The sequence below is a fragment of the Oryctolagus cuniculus genome, chromosome 5 (assembly GCF_051225735.1).
Source record: "Oryctolagus cuniculus isolate XC-2025 breed Fujian yellow rabbit chromosome 5, ASM5122573v1, whole genome shotgun sequence".
Taxonomy (NCBI): domain Eukaryota; kingdom Metazoa; phylum Chordata; class Mammalia; order Lagomorpha; family Leporidae; genus Oryctolagus; species Oryctolagus cuniculus.
This window is the reverse complement of record NC_142871.1, coordinates 101,287,681-101,303,894: the sequence shown is the minus strand read 5'-3', so window position 1 is coordinate 101,303,894 and position 16,214 is coordinate 101,287,681. Positions and strand designations below refer to the sequence as shown.

The following is a 16,214-nucleotide window of genomic DNA, read 5'->3' as shown; positions in this document are numbered from 1 at the left end:
TCTTTCTCCCATACCCACCCTTCCACCCCTACTCCCATCTCAGCTCCTACTCCCTCTCCCATCCCGTTCTTCATCATGGTTCATTTTTAGTTTAACTTTACATACAGAGGACCAACTCTATGATAAGTAAAGGTTTCAAAAGTTTGCACCCACATACACATACAACCTATAAAGTAGAGTTTGAGAACAAGTTTTGCAGTTAATTCTTATAATACAACTCATTAAGGACAGAGGTCCTACATGGAGAGTAAGTGCAGAGTGACTTCTGTTCATTTAACAATTAACACTCTTATTTATTATGTCAGTGATCATCTGAGGCTCTTGCCATGAGCTGCCAAGGCTATGGAAGCCTTTTGCCACCACAGACTCCATCAGTATTTGGATGAGGCCATAAGCAAAGTGGAAGTTCTCTCCTCCCTTCAGAGAAAAGTGCATCCTGCTTTGATGGCCCCTTCTTTCCACTTGGGGGCTCACAGTGATATTCTTTCAAGCTCTTTGCATCCTCAAACCAAACATTTGCTTTTTAATTCTTGTACTAGTTACAAAATTTTAGTTGCACACATACAAAACACACACATCACTGCACATTCAGCTCATAGCTGCTGTAGCTTTGGAAGTATATTCAGAACAACTTGTATTACTAAGATGTCCATGTTAGAAGTGGCAGGTTGGGTTGTAATCTCAGGAGACTGTCTTGAAGAAGTATCACTTCATGTCTCTTTTACATGTTATCCAGTAATATGGTATGTCTTTGGCATCTAGAATGTTGACCACCATATTGACATTCTGTATTGCGGCATATCACGCCCTCTTTTCTCCACCAATTGAATTTGTATTGTTTACTTATTTTTTTTATTGTAGTAGATTAATTTAATAAAAACATGTTTGGTATCTACAGAGTAAAGCTTTTTAGAAATATACAGTACATATGAAGTTTTTATGGAAAAATCCCAATATTTTAACAGTTTGAGGCTCTAGTATACCTTGGAAGTTGATGTCTTGTTATTTCAACTCTGTACAAGTCTCTGGGGTTGGCAGACTTGGATAATCAGGTTCACAGACATGCTTCTGTTAGCCCTATCACCTGGCATTTCTTATAATGGGATAACCTCAAATATGAGGATTCTCTTTACAATCTCTATCCTCACTGAATATAACATTTTAAACTAATTAATATGATGGACATTATAGTTGATCTATATAATACATATAATAGTATAGCTATTATAACCATTATGATAATTAATATTTGTGTTATCTAGTATTAAACACTAATTGTTTCTAGTCATAATTGTAACATTTAACTCATAAATATTATAAATACCATTTTTATATCAAAAATGTTTATTGAGCTATATTTAGCTTTGCATCCTTTTCTTATATCAAAGGCAGTATGTCCTTTAAAAAAAAGACGATAAGAAAGTATATTTGATACAGTACTTACATTGCTGCTGGAGATTCCTGCATCCCATAGCAGAGTACCTGGTTTGAGTTCTGCCTTCTCTGATTCCCACTCCCTTTCTTGCAAATGTGTATCCTTGGAGACAGCAGATGTTGTCCAGATGATGGCTCAAATAGTTTGGTCCCTGCCACCCTTGTGGGAGACCTAGATTGAGTTCAGGGCTCTTGGCTTTGGCCTGGTCTGATTCTGGCTTGGGCAAGCATTTGAGGAGTGAACTGTGGACAGAAGATTTCTCTGTGTCTCTCTGCCTTTTGAAATAAAATTTAAAAAAATAAAAATTTAAAAGAAAGAGGACTATAGAATTACGGAATTTTTAGCTGCTGTAATTTTTATTAAGTATATTCATTAACATGAATTTCATTTTTTAAAATAGCAATACAGTCTAAGCAAGCTAGATAACAACACGGGTGGTTCTGGAATTCTACATAGTACATCAATTCAAGTTTTTATCACTTTGTTAAATTAACATATCATAAAAGTAATTTTTGTTAAGCAGTTCTGTTTGTTTTAACACATGGATGGATCCATGTAACAATTAACAGAGAATTTCTATCACCACCAAAATTTCTACATTATTATCTCTTTTTAGTCATCATTTTGCCACCCTGCCCCTGCCACCTTCTGCAACAACTGATATATTCTTCCTCCCTATTATTTTACTGTTTACAAAGTGCCATTTAATTGGAGGCACACTATGTAACATCTTAAGACCAGCTCCTTTCACTCAGTATACTACTTTTGAGAGCTAAATATGTTATTATTTTTTTTTTTGACAGGCAGAGTGGACAGTGAGAGAGAGAGACAGAGAGAAAGGTCTTCCTTTTTCGTTGGTTCACTCCCCAATGGCCTCTGCGGCTGGCGCACTGTGGCCGGCGCACCGCACTGATCCGAAGCCAGGAGCCAGGTACTTCTCCTGGTCTCCCATGCGGGTGCAGGGCCTAAGGACTTGGGCCATCCTCCACTGCCTTCCCGGGCCATAGCAGAGAGCTGGACAGGAAGAAGAGTGACCAGCACAGAATCCGGTACCCTGACCAGGACTAGAACCCAGTGTGCCGGCGCCGCAGGTAGAGGATTAGCCTATTGAGCCGCGGCCAAATATGTTATTAATGCAAAAATATTTTGCTGCTGTTTATTCCTGAATACTCTTCATTATATGGATGAGCTACATTTTGTTTATCCACTCACCTGCTAATGGACAATGAAGTTGTTTCCAAAAACTAACGTTCAAGTTTTCTCTATGAATGAAAGATTTTATTTCCCCCAGTTAAATGGGGTTGCTGGGTAATATGGTCAGTGTACATTTAACTTTATAAGAAACTGTCTGTCTGTTCCAGAATATCTGCACCACACTGGATTCCCACTGACAATGTGTGACAGGCCCAGTTGCTCTGCATCCTTGTCAGCACTTGGCATTATATTTACTTTTCCATTTTTGCCATTTTCATAAATATAGTGGAATCTTACTGTAATTGTAATTTGTATTTCTATATATGACTGATACTGTATTTTTTCATTTGTTTACTGTTTTCCAACTTTATATTATGAATTGTGTATTCAAACCTTTTGCATATCTTAAAAATTATAATTTTGTTTTCTTACTCAGTTTTAAGCATTCTTTATATATGCTGGATGAGAGTCCTTTCTTGAATATAATTTGCTAATATTTTGTCCCAGCTGTAGCTTGTCTTTTCATTCTCTCAGTGTTATTGTTTGCTGAGCAAAAGGTCTTTTTTTTTTAAAGAGTTATTTATTTATTTGGAAGTCAGGGTTACACAGAGAGAGAAGGAGAGGCAGAGAGAGAGAGAGAGAGAGGTCTTCCATCTGCTGATTCACTCCCCAATTGGCCACAAACAGCTAGAGCTGCGCCAATCAGAAGCCAGGAATCAGGAGCTTCTTCCGGTCTCCCACGCAGGTACAGGGGCCCAAGACTTGGCCATCTTCTGCTTTCCCAGGCTACAGCAGAGAGCTAGATCAGAAGTGGAGCAGCTGGGACTTGAACTGGCGCCCATATAGGATGCTCGCACTGCAGTCTGGGGCTTTAACCTGGGGCGCCACAGTGCCAGCCCCTAAGAAAAAGTTTTAAAGCTTTGACTTTCTAAAGATTTTATGTATCATGCTTTTAGTTTCACATCTAAGAACTCTTTTTCCATCCAAAGTTGTTCATGAGAAGAAAAACCTACTGAAAATAGGCATTCATAAGCTTCAATGAGAAAGAAAGAAAGCAAAACCAAATTCCCAACCTAATCAGATGGAGAACATTGCAGATTTTGAGTAGGAAAGGAGGGGACATTTGAACTTGATTTTTATGGATGGTTGGTTGGGAAATGATATGCAATATAGATTTGAAGCAGGGGAGTAGGCAGAATGTTAAAGAACATCTTGGGAGCTATTGAAAGAAGTCTATTGAAGTGAACTTTTGAATTCTGTAGTGTTTAGGGCATAAACAGTAATGTGACAATATACTATGGAAATAAAGCAACATTGATAACACAAACATTATTAAGAAAAACAGTATTCCAATATTGAGAATACATTGATAAGAGAAATAAATAATAAGAATTAATGCAGGGTGGTGACAAGATTTCTAATGTGTGTGATTAAGAAAAATGACAGGGAATTTGGAAAAGCCCCTGGTTTTAGAATAGAAAAATATGATGAGTTTAGATTAGGATATCTTGAAATGGGTTATTGGTCATTTATCTTTGTTTCCCAGACTAACATAGCACCTGATACTCAATGCATGTTCTTCAAATAAATGACACTGGGACTTTGAGATGGCAAGCAGAATTCAAGAGGAATTAGGTAGTAATCAATCAAAGATTCAGAAGTGCAGGTGGCCATAAGATCAGGCAATATAACAACTGTGTACTTAGTAAATAGTTCATGAATGTTATGTCATAATATACACAATGACATTACATGATATGTCAACACAATGTTCCTCATTAGCAATGTATATTCAATACAAAGTGCAATGAATGTGGTACAAATGCATTTTCATCAATCCTTGTACAAACAAATGTCATGTATTTTCTGAAATTTATTTCTCTGATTTTCACTTAAGAACTTTTTGTCTTTAATTTACCAAGAAGAAATAATCAAGAAAGTTCACCTTGTGAAAAAAAAAAAAAGATCTATTTCCAGACTGTCTGGTCAAACAGTAGAACCCTCATTAGAGGACAAAGCTGAAGGTACAGGATGGTGACCACCTTCAGGGATGTTTGCTTTTTTTCTTTTTTTTTGAGAGTTGATATAGTGATAACTGATGAGTCACCCCAAAAAGGACCAGTATGTGGAGAATAAGGAGTGGATGGACCAGGAAATGAGAAAAGAATTTAGAAAAGATTTGTAGGTGAAATGTGTAGAATCACAAAAGTGTGGGATCCTGAAAGTGGAGGAGAAAGGTTTTAAAGTTGGTTAAGTCACCCAAAGTGGTGAAACAATGAGAATAAAGGCAAGTCACAGAGATTATGAAGCTTATGTGGAAGAATGGTAAAGAAGTGGAACACAGATAGTACTAGAGGGAATGAATAATGAGGAAGTGAAAACATACAGATCATTTGTCACATGTATAAATCTGGTAGTGGTGGAAGATAAAAATAGAAGAGCTGCTATAGGGGCATCTGGCCAAGCAATAATCCCTGCATAAATGTGTGTGTGTTTCTGCTTGTGTTGTGTTAAAACGTAGGGCCAGTAAAGAAGGAGAGATAAACAACGTTGGAAAAAGAGTGATGGACGTTGAAGCAAGTCCCCGTAGGACTTAGATGGAAGGAGACTGTAGAGTCTTAGGCAACATGGAGTGATTCTATTTCTGATTTCAATCCACACATTTATCCTCATTCTCTGGGTTTGCAAACCAATCAGTATAATTATTGGAGCATTTATAGTTTTCTGAAGGACTATTAAAATACTCTTAATAAAAGTATTAACACATTTTTTGATAAATTGCTCCTACTAAATTTATCCTGTTGCTTCTTCTCACCTTAAAAAAATTTCACGTAACAATCTAAAACATTATAAATTAACATTCATGGAGAAACTGATTCTGTATTTGGCAGTACATTCATTTCAGACTGATCCCTATTATGAATATCTAGAAATGGCACTTTATTAAATAGTATATAATTTTTTTTAAAGATTTATTTTTATTTATTTGAAAGAAAAGAGTTACAGAGACAGGTAGAGACACAGAGAGAGGTCTTCCATCCACTGGTTCACTCCCCAGATGGCCACAACGTCCAGAGCTTCGCCAATCCAAAGCAGGAGCCAGGAGCTTCTCCCACGTGGGTGCAGAGGCCCAAGGAGTTGGGCCATCTTCTACTGCTATCCTAGGCCATAGCAGAGAGCTGGATCGGAAGAGGAGCAGCCAGGACTAGCGCCCAGATGGGATGCCAGCACTTCAGGCCAGGGTGTTAACCCAATATGCCACAGCACCGGCCCATAAATAGCATATAATTAAAACAGAACCTTGACGATACTTTCTTGGGACTCATTCTATATAGAAATCCACAACTCTCAAGTGACATCCAGCAATGTATTATACTGAGTTTCTTGTTTCCTCTCTTTTATAAAATATATAAGAAGAAAGTAAAGAAGGTTTCCATTCAATTAGATCATTAGATGCAGCCCTATATAAATAGAAAGGCTGGTCACAACCAAGGATTCATGCAGTTGTTTGGGGGGGGGGGGTAATTTAATGGTTTAATAATTATCTTTAAATTTAAAAATCACTTATTTTCTTATACTTAGCATTTGTGGCTCGCATACCTCGGATCAGATTGAGTTATGTCTGTATCCTCCCATTGATCTCTTAATAAACATACCTATTGCACACGTACAATAAAAATTTTATTAACTTTTTCTTAAGTGTTAAATTTTGTTGCATTTTTGAAACCATAAACAAAAAACACCCCGTCCATGTTTCATATCTTCAAAGATTGCTAAAATTATCATGCCATTAAAATCAGAGAATAAGAATGTTGTATTTAAAAGCTATATGGACTGCTAAGAGCTAACATTGATAAGCTGTTGCTGAGTTAACTTTGTGTTAAATTGTGTTCACTAACAAAATTTGGTGGAAGAAAAAGATACCAGTTCAGAAAAACATATTGCTAGGTTAGCTGTGGGGAGCAATCCGGACTGGACTAAGTTACTGGAATTAAGACTTATTCTATGTATCTGCTCTCCCACCTTTGTCACAGCCAGGAGTATCTAACTCCTTCCGGGCCTTATACAGTCAGCCCCCCCCCGGGGTGGGGGGCAGGCAGAGGCACCCATGCCACCAAGCACTGTTCCTGTGTGAGCAGAGGCTTCTAGATCCAGATCTTCCATCTGCTGGTTCACTCCCCTGCAAGTGACTGCAACGGCCAGGGCCGCCAGCTCTCTCGGGGGCTGCACAGGTGTTCCTTCAGATAGATGTTCCCCTTAGATGTTCCTGGTACATGCCGTCTCTCTCCTCCTTTATAGTCCTCCTCTGCCAATCCTAACTCGGCTGCCCACACGCCGAGTACGCTGCTCTCCTCCAATCAGGAGCAAGTCCTACAGTTTATTAGCTGAACTGGAGGCAGCTGTGTAGAAGCTGTTTACTTCTCTCCCAGCGCCATATTGTGGGAGAGCAGATGCATAGAATAAGTCTTAATTCCAGTAACTTAGTCCAGTCCGGATTGCTCCCCACAGTTAGCCTTATTTGTTCATTCACCTAACTATTCATTAAAAAGTATTTAAGAGGGCCTAGTGCTGTGGCACAGTAGGTTAAAGCCCTGGTCTGCAGTGCTGACATTCCATATGGGCTCTAGTTCAAGTCCTGGCTGCTCCACTTCCGATCCAACTCTATGCTAATGGCCTGGGAAAGCAACAGAGGATGGCTCAAGTGCTTGGGCCCCTGCACTGGTGAGGGAGACCTGAAAGAAGCTCCTGGCTCCTGGCTTCAGCCTGGTCCAGCCCTAGTCATTGCAGCCATTTGGGGAGTGAACAAGCAGATGGAAGACCCATCTTTGTCTCTACCTCTCTCTCTAACTCTGCCTTTCAAATAAATAAAGCTTTAAAAAAAAAAAAAAAGTATTTAAGAAATACTTGTGGCTGGTGCCACGCCTCACTAGGCTAATTCTCTGCCTGCGGCGCCGGTACCCCGGGTTCTAGTCCCGGTCGGAGCGCCGGATTCTGTCCCAGTTGCTCCTCTTCCAGTCCAGCTCTCTGCTGTGGCCCGGGAAGGCAGTGGAAGATGGTCCAAGTGCTTGGGCCCTGCACCTGCATGGGAGACCAGGAGGAAGCACCTGGCTCCTGGCTTCGGATCAGTGCAGCGCGCCGTCCGTAGTGGCCATTTGGGGGGTGAGCCAATGGAAGGAAGACTTTTCTCTCTGTCTCTCTCTCTCACTGTCCACTCTGCCTGTCAAAAAAAAAAAATACTTGTAACATATCACTTATTATAGGAGGCCCTGGGGAAGAAAGTGATCAATCCCACAGTTTGCTCATTCTTAGTAGAGGTAATCATTGGAGTAATAATGGGATGTATTAAAGAACTGAGAAATAAAGTTTTCCTTTGAGAACTAAATTTTGACTCAGCATTAAGTGGATTCAAATTGAGACAAGCCAATACCACGAAGAGAAGGAGTGGCTCCAAGCTTTCTATGGCAGCCTCACTCTGATCATGGTACCGCAGACATGAAGGAAGCTGATAATCACCCTACAATGTATTAAAAATTGAAATACTTAGAGCCAATTTATATATAGTCATGATTTTCAGCTCCTTCCCCTCTAGTATTGCTCCACCCTCCAGCCATCCTGGAACTCCCCAAATCCAGAAACTGGAAAAGCAGGGGTCCTCCATCAATCTACCTGCCTGCTGGCTTTCTGCTTGACTGGAGCCATCATGTATGGGTTCTTATAGATTTATAATATCCTCCCTGAATAATCCATCAAGCAGTTCAATCATTGATGGATCCTCAGAAAAGGCAGAGTCTAAGAGGCACCCTGTGGGGTAGAATGTATGCTGCTATGCTTCCCATCATATGCAAGAGGCTGAAGACTTGATCTTAAGATCCTATACACATTTAAAGATCTATTTATTTCAAAGGAAAATTATGGGTAGAGAGTGAGAGAGAGAATCTTCAAACTCTTCTATCCACTGATCCATTCCCCAGATGGCTGACTGGAATTCCATCTGGGCCTTTTGGCTAACAAGGGCCCAAGCACCTGGGCCATCCTCTGCTGATTTACCAGGTACATTAACAGGGAGCTGGAGAACTTTAGACATTTAAACCCCATATCACCTTTTGTTCTGATTTCATGCTCAACAACAAATTTGGTGGGCAGACAATGTATATACTAGGCTTTTTACTTACAATTCTCACTATGAATACAGAATTTGCATTCTAGTGTTATGGGCTGGTCTCTTGAGAGCCAACCTCAAGAGCTAGTTAGTATGCATGATCACCCTCAAGTTAGATGAACTCAGTGACACTGAAAAGTTATAAGTTCTGAGCATATGGGATCAAGGGCAGTCTCTCTACCTCGCTGAATTCATAACGGTTAATGCCATTGTGGGAACCAGAGGGGCTCTCCAGTGACCCCTCTCTGTTTACACAGACTAATCCTTGGGAAATTCTATAATCATCAGTAGTTATTGAACATCAGTTTTCTATAGGCTCACATCATGTCACTGCCTATAAGCAGCCATGAAATTTACAACAATTGTAAATCTCCCCTAAGGATCACTTATGATCAAGCTCCTAAATGCAGGACTGGGATCTTTTAACATGAGAAAGAGAACAAAAACTTCTAAGAGATCCCAGAGGATTCACTGGCTACAGATTTAAATAACAAGCACCCTTCCAAACTGGGAAAAAGTCCAGATGTTTATATATCCATTTCTTACTCAGTTACTATAATTTTTTAAGTAATTAGGCAAATTTATAGAATAAAGAACATGAATTATAAAAATATATGTAAGAAATAAATATAAGAAACATGTAATATTATAATTGCAACAAGAATCATGGGATATAAATCTATTTTTATTCACATCAAATAAGCATTAACTTTAGAGGTTATGGCCAAAATTTTCCATTTTTGGTATCAAATATCCTTTGGTGTCATAGGGTGTCTATAATAGTTTTCCAAAAATCAAATTATGGTCTAAATGCTGCTGGATTGTTCAAATACAACTCAAACATTGTTTTTGAATGTTAATATTTTAAAATTTAAAGATGATTTTCCTTTCAGTCTGCAGTATAAATTTAATTATTTAGTTGTACAAATGATGATTTATTATTGAATTTATTTCAATTTTTCCAGTGAAATCTTATTATATGATAATTCAAAAATTATAAAGTCTATAGGCCTCTTAACCTTTGTTTTATTCAAAACTTTACTGTGATTGTTACAAAGGAATTTAAGCTGTGAAAATTCTCAGTATTGGACATGAATCTAGACTTTGAATTGTAAACTATTTTTTTGATAGGGTGCATTCATGTTTTTTTAAACTTTTATTTAATAAATATAAATTTCCAAAGTACAGCTTTTGGATTACAGTGGCTCCCCCCCCCATAACCTCCCTCCCACAACCCACAACCCACAACCCTCCCATCTCCTGATCCCTCTCCAATCCCATTCACATCAAGATTCATTGTCAATTATCTTTAGTATATACTAAGTAAAGATTTCACCAGTTTGCACCCACACAGAAACACAAAGTATAAAATACTGTTTGAGTTCTACTTATACCGTTAATTCACATAGTACAACACATTAAGGACAGAGATCCTACATGGGGAGTAAGTGCATAGTGACTCCTGTTGTTGATTTAACAATTGACACTCTTGTTTATGGCGTCAGTAATCACCCAAGGCTCTTGTCATGAGCTGCCAAGGCTATGGAAGCCTTTTGAGTTCGTCAATTCTGATCTTATTTAGACAAGGTCATAGTCAAAATGGAAGTTCTCTCCTCCCTTCAGAGAAAGGTACCTCCTTCTTTGATGGCCTGTTCTTTCTGCTGGGATCTCACTCGCAGAGATCTTTCATTTAGGTTTTTTTTCCCCTTTTAGTATTTTTTTGTTGTTCTACTTAATACTATTAGTTGAACTCTGTAATTAACACACAATTATTCTTAGGTGTTTAAATTTAACTGAAAAGTGATCCCTGTTAAATATAAGAGTGGGAATAAGAGAGGGAAGAGATGTACAGTTTGGGACATGCTCAATTGGACTTGCCCCAAATGGTAGAGTTAGAAACATGCCAGGGGATTCCAATTCAATCCCATCAAGGTGGCATGTACCAATGCCATCTCACTAGTCAAAGCGATCAGTTTCATTTCATAATTGATCATAATGATAGGATTAAGAGTCTAAGGGATCACATAAATAAGACTAGTGTCTGCTAATACTAACTGAAAGAATTAAAAAGGAGAGAACAGCAGACTGATAGAATGGCAGATGTCCTAAACAGCACTCTGGCCTCAGAATCAGCCCTTAAGGCATTCAGATCTGGCTTAAAAGCTCATGAGAGTATTTCAGGCATAGAAAGCCAAGACACTGTGGCAAAAAAAAAAAAAAACTGAATTGTAAACTACTTTTTTTTTTTTTTTTTTTGGACAGGCAGAGTGGACAGTGAGAGAGAGAGAGACAGAGAGAAAGGTCTTCCTTTTGCCGTTGGTTCACCCTCCAATGGCCACCATGGCCGGCACATCGCACTGATCCAAAGCCAGGAGCCAGGTGCTTCTCCTGGTCTCCCATGCAGGTGCAGGGCCCAAGCACTTGGACCATCGTCCACTGCCTTCCCAGGCCACAGCAGAGAGCTGGACTGGAAGAGAAGCAACCAGGACAGAACCAGCGCCCCAACCGGGACTAGAACCAGGAGTGCCGGCGCTGCAGGTGGAGGATCAGCCTAGTGAGCCACGGCGCTGGCCTCTCCCTTGTGTTTTTAAGATTTATTTATTTATTTATTTGAAAGGCAGAGTTACAGAGAGAGAAGGAAGTGGGGAGGCACATACGGAGAGAGAGATATCTTCCATCCACTGGTTCATTCCCCATATGGTTACAACAACCAGGACTGAGCCAGGCTGAAGCCAGGAGCTGAGGGCTTCTTCCAGTTTTTCCACATGGTTGCAGGGGCCCTAGTCCTTGAGCCATCCTCCTATGCCCTCCCAGGCACAATAGCAGGGAGCTGGATCAAAAGTGGAGCAGCTAGGACTTGAAATGGGGCCATATGGGATGCTGGCATCACAGGTTACACCACAATGCTGGCCCCTATACTTTTTCTTTACTACAAAAAATATATATAAACAATGAAAAAGCCCTACTGGAAATAACAGAAATAGGGGTGCTTTTGGTAAAAAATGCTAAAGTTGTTTTTTGACAGAAGAAACAAGAACAGAATTCCAAAAGCCTTAAATCAATTGATCTAGCCTGCTTGATCCCTGCCTACCTCAGAAGCTTGCTCTCTGGACACTATGGGTGTAGGGGCTAATCTTATTCTTGACTTCAGCTTTGGTCCACACCAGTCTCTTGGCTAGGGATGTTCTCTCTACTCTTTGTCATGCTAACTTCTTCTTTCTCTTCATTTACTCTCTGAAGAAATCTTTCCAACTTCCCAGAGTAAAGCCAGAGCCCTATGATCTCACTGTGCCTTCATTGCATTTATAATTTATAATTATTATTATTATTGGATTTTCTAAATTGCTGTCTTCCCTAATATACTTTAAGTCTTCCAGGTCAGGAACTCTGCCTAGAGTGCAATGGCTGCCCACTAGGTGAATGCTGGTGAAACAAACAAAAAACCAATGAACTCTCCCCATCCCCCTAAAAAAAGAGAAATCAACCAGAAGTGTACAGTATTTACATCCTGTTATATGTGAATATTTGTATAATCCCAGGGGTTCATAAGAATCTTGGCAGCACTTTGGATGCCGATGAGAGAATTTAATTCGTTACCAAGATTTGAAAACAAAATATTTGACATTTTATATCAAAAAGGAAAAAATATAAATATCTTTGCTTCTCCAAGTTAGTTTACTTGGAACTAGATGTATGCATATTTATTTCTAAATTTCATTTAAAGCAATCTTGAGAAATTTGGTTTTAGTATATAGAAATTACAGCAATTGGGGAGGTCTCTGGGAACAAAGGGAAGAGAGAATTTTAAAGAAGAAATAACAGAAGAATTATGTTTGCAGTTAAATCTTGTAAAGTTAAAGGAAAATTGAAAAAAAAATAAGATTATACAATTGTATTGTGCAAAGTGGGAAAAAGCAGACTTTTGTAAGAAACTATTGTATTGGTGTTTGGAAGGGGTGTGAGAACAGTAGACTCAGAGATTGGTAGTTAACACCTCAGAATCACACAAGAAAAAAGTGTGGAACATTTGCAGGGAGGAAGGAATAGGAAAAAAAAAAAAAGAACATTTGGTACTCATACATTAAAACACATTTACAAACTTGTATCTTAGGAAAAGGAGAAATTGGGAAATTTCCAGCAAGGTTGGCCTGGTCAGAGACTCCATGTAAATAAAGTTCCACATCTTTTGTCTGCATAGCGACATGAGGGTGTCCAATAAATGCAATGAGGAGTGAGTCCTGCAGGAAAGGCCATCTTATTTTCAAAGCCACAAAGGTCCTGTGGGTGCTAGCCCCAAGAGGCCCCAGCTCTTGTCAATGGAACGGGATTTTATAGCACATTCTTACTAATTGAAGATATTTCTTTAAGATGTAATCTTTCTCATTTTTTAATGTTTTGCAATATTATTTTTTTTCTCCACAAGTTTTAGTTTCCTGGGAGTGACTAAGGAGCTAATTCCTGAAGGTGGGTAAATGGCTCTTGATCTGCACTTTCCTTTTAACTGAAAGGCTCTCAGAGGAAAGTACCTAAAATTAAGCCTTCTTTGTTAATGTTCCCCAAACACAATTCACTATTTAAAAAAAAAATCAAGATATGCCAGATACATTTAGGCTCTAGCCAAAAAATTCTGGTCTATGAAGCACCAGTTCCTACCAAAGATGGCCTCATCTTTAAAGGATTTCATAACAATTTTGGAAACAGTTACATTGGAGCACTGCTGTAGTGTCTGCATAGTTTGGGGGTACATTCTGGATATAGGGGGTCAGAACCGGTGCTTTATTATAGTGTATTGTGATAGTGGTTTCTCCTCATCCATATTATTGTTCAATTCAGTGTTCTTTAAAGACATATTGCATGAACAATGACTAGAGCTAACATGTATTGACAAATTAATATGTGCCTGTCAATGGCCTAAGTGATAAATTTTTTGATATGAAGTAAAAGCATGCTTCTTTACTGTTGATGCAAGAATGCTCTCAAAGGTAGGGATAATGAAAAAGTTTGAGTATCTAAGAAGGGTTACTTCTGTGTTTAGAACCAATGAATGTGGCCAGCGCCACGGCTCAATAGGCTAATCCTCCGCCTTGTGGTGCCGGCATACCAGGTTCTAGTCCAGGTCGGGGCACCGGATTCTGTCCCAGTTGCTCCTCTTCCAGGCCAGTTCTCTGCTGTGGCCCGGGAGTGCAGTGGAGGATGGCCCAAGTCTTGGGCCCTGCATCCGCATGGGAGACCAGGAGAAGTACCTGGTTCCCAGCTTCGGATCAGCGCGGAAGGAAGACCTTCCTCTCTGTCTCTCTCTCTCTCTCACTGTCCACTCTGCCTGTCAAAACAAACAAACAAACAAACAAAAAACAATGAATGAGAGAACTTCAGTATTAACTTTCCTAAATACAGGGATTTTACACAACATATACAAGCTTATTGCCCTACCCTTTTAAAACCTGTTATATAAGATTGCTGTAATACTTCATGAAAAATTGTTTTTTTTAAATACATTGCACAAATTAGTTTCTTTTATTTCATGTAGGGTTAGTGGAAATCACTGAAAGATATGCAGCTGGTGGACAGATACACTGGTCTGGAGGATTCAATAAAAACTAGTAGAATCCAGCAGGGGATGCTGGAAGACAGCTGAGACCAGCAGCCAGAGGCCACATGCTGTGGCCTTTCCAATATGGCAGTTTTGAGGTAGTTGAACTTCTTGCATGGCAGTTCAGGAATATCAGAATTTAAGGCTTCACCCTAGAAGGCAACATGTTTCATATTCTAATTTTAAGCAAGTCACGAGGCCACCCCTGATTCAAGTGTGGGTACTAAGACTCCACTTCTTAAAAGGAAAACAAATTATATGTGGTCAATTTTAATCTACACACCCTTAGAGCAACTGCTGACGCACCTGCGGCACAGCAAGTGTCCCTAAAGTTTCTACAATAGGAGTCCTGGAATGCTTGCGGCCAGATGGACAGCATTTACTTCTGCAACGTGTTTGGTCCTCTGCCAGTGGAAGATGAATCAAATTCTCAGCTTTCAGCAGTTGGATTTATGTGTCCTGCTGTTGCCCCATATTTTCTTCACTAAACTATTGACCAAAATGTCTTTTTGTGTGGCTTGGGTTTGTTACTCGTTTTAGAGCTCTACCCAGTCATGAGACCACAAAAGGTCAGAGCTAAAAGAGATTCAAGGGCTAAAATGTGATCTCATTTTACAGATGAGGAAATTTAGCTCTGAAGTAGTTATGCGCCCTGTTGAAGGTCAGAAACTGATGAGTGACAGAGCACACCCTGACTCTCCTATTGCGGTCCTGACTTACCTGCAGAGTGGGCATCTTGTTCACCTAACTGTACCTTAGAAACAGCCCATCTGCCTTGATTCAGTCTATTGCATCATGAAGCATTTAACAATAAACTAGGTATTTCCATCACAACAGTTTAATCTTATATATTGTATCAGTCAGTTTTTCCTCATTATACCAAAACACCTATAAACAGCCACTTTTGCAGTAAGGAGACTTACTCAGTCATGGTTTTGTAAATTCTCAGTCCAAGATCAAGCAGTCCCCAACTGTCTGATAAGGCCAGAAGATTGTGATTGCAAAATGAGGAGTGTTGGAAATAATCAAGCTTGGTTAAAGTGTTCATATGAGGCTTATTCGGGGCAGAAAATGAGAGACAAGCTTAAGGAGTACTTGGAAGTGTTTTAACGTGGTCAGAATTTAGGCAGAAGTTACATGTTCCATGACAGTAAGTTTTCCTTTGCCATTTCACAGTGATCATATACTGATTTGGCCCAAAAGGTAGGCTTTAGGTAAGCAGGGGTGAATTTTTCATAGGCTGTAGATTAGTGTTTTCACAGCATGATTGGCTAATAGCATCTTTAGAAACAGAGTACGTTGAATAAAAAGGTTGCTGATTAGCTTTAAGAAGGACATTTCTGGGAATACAGGCAAAAAGGAATGTATAAAGAATATAGGATTGAGGCCAGCACAGTGGTGTCATGGGCAAAGCTGCCACCTGCAGCGCCAGCATCCCATATGGGCACCAGGAGTGAGCCAGAGGATGGAAAATCTCTCTCTGCCTCTCCATGATTATGCCTTTGAAATAAATCTTTTTTAAAAAAAAATCACATAATGTTGATCTAGATAACTAAGAAGAAAACACTCTGCTGCATGCCATGAAGTCAAATTGATCTGGTTAACAAGATTTGCAGGCCTCTACCTGATACTTCTCTGATGGGTCTCAGTTGATGTTTCCTTCCAGTGCTTTGCAGACTGTTCTCAGCAGAGAATCACTGAGGGAGCCAGGAAGCAGAGAGAGACAAGGAGGTTAGGCTCAACTCCCTTAAAAACCAGCCCTCTCAGAACTCCCTTCTAAGTGCACACGACCAGTGACCTAAGATTTCCACTAGGACTACCTCCTAGATACCACA

At 39.5% G+C, this 16,214-nt stretch overlaps 1 protein-coding gene across 8 annotated transcripts in view; it reads right to left on the bottom strand.

The window, feature by feature from the left end:
* The window catches only part of LOC149126598 (uncharacterized), a 141,567-nt gene that overhangs the window by 124,259 nt on the left and 1,094 nt on the right, over positions 1-16,214 (bottom strand). For 5 of the 8 annotated variants that reach the window (XM_089333038.1, XM_089333037.1, XM_089333035.1 and 2 more), the window contains exon 2: positions 16,004-16,076. The gene's annotated coding sequence lies outside the window, so the exon portion shown is untranslated. Of the gene's footprint in view, positions 1-12,353; positions 14,110-16,003; positions 16,077-16,214 lie in introns of those variants that run through there. The other 3 variants (XM_089333036.1, XM_089333041.1, XM_089333039.1) reach the window with 2 other exon arrangements.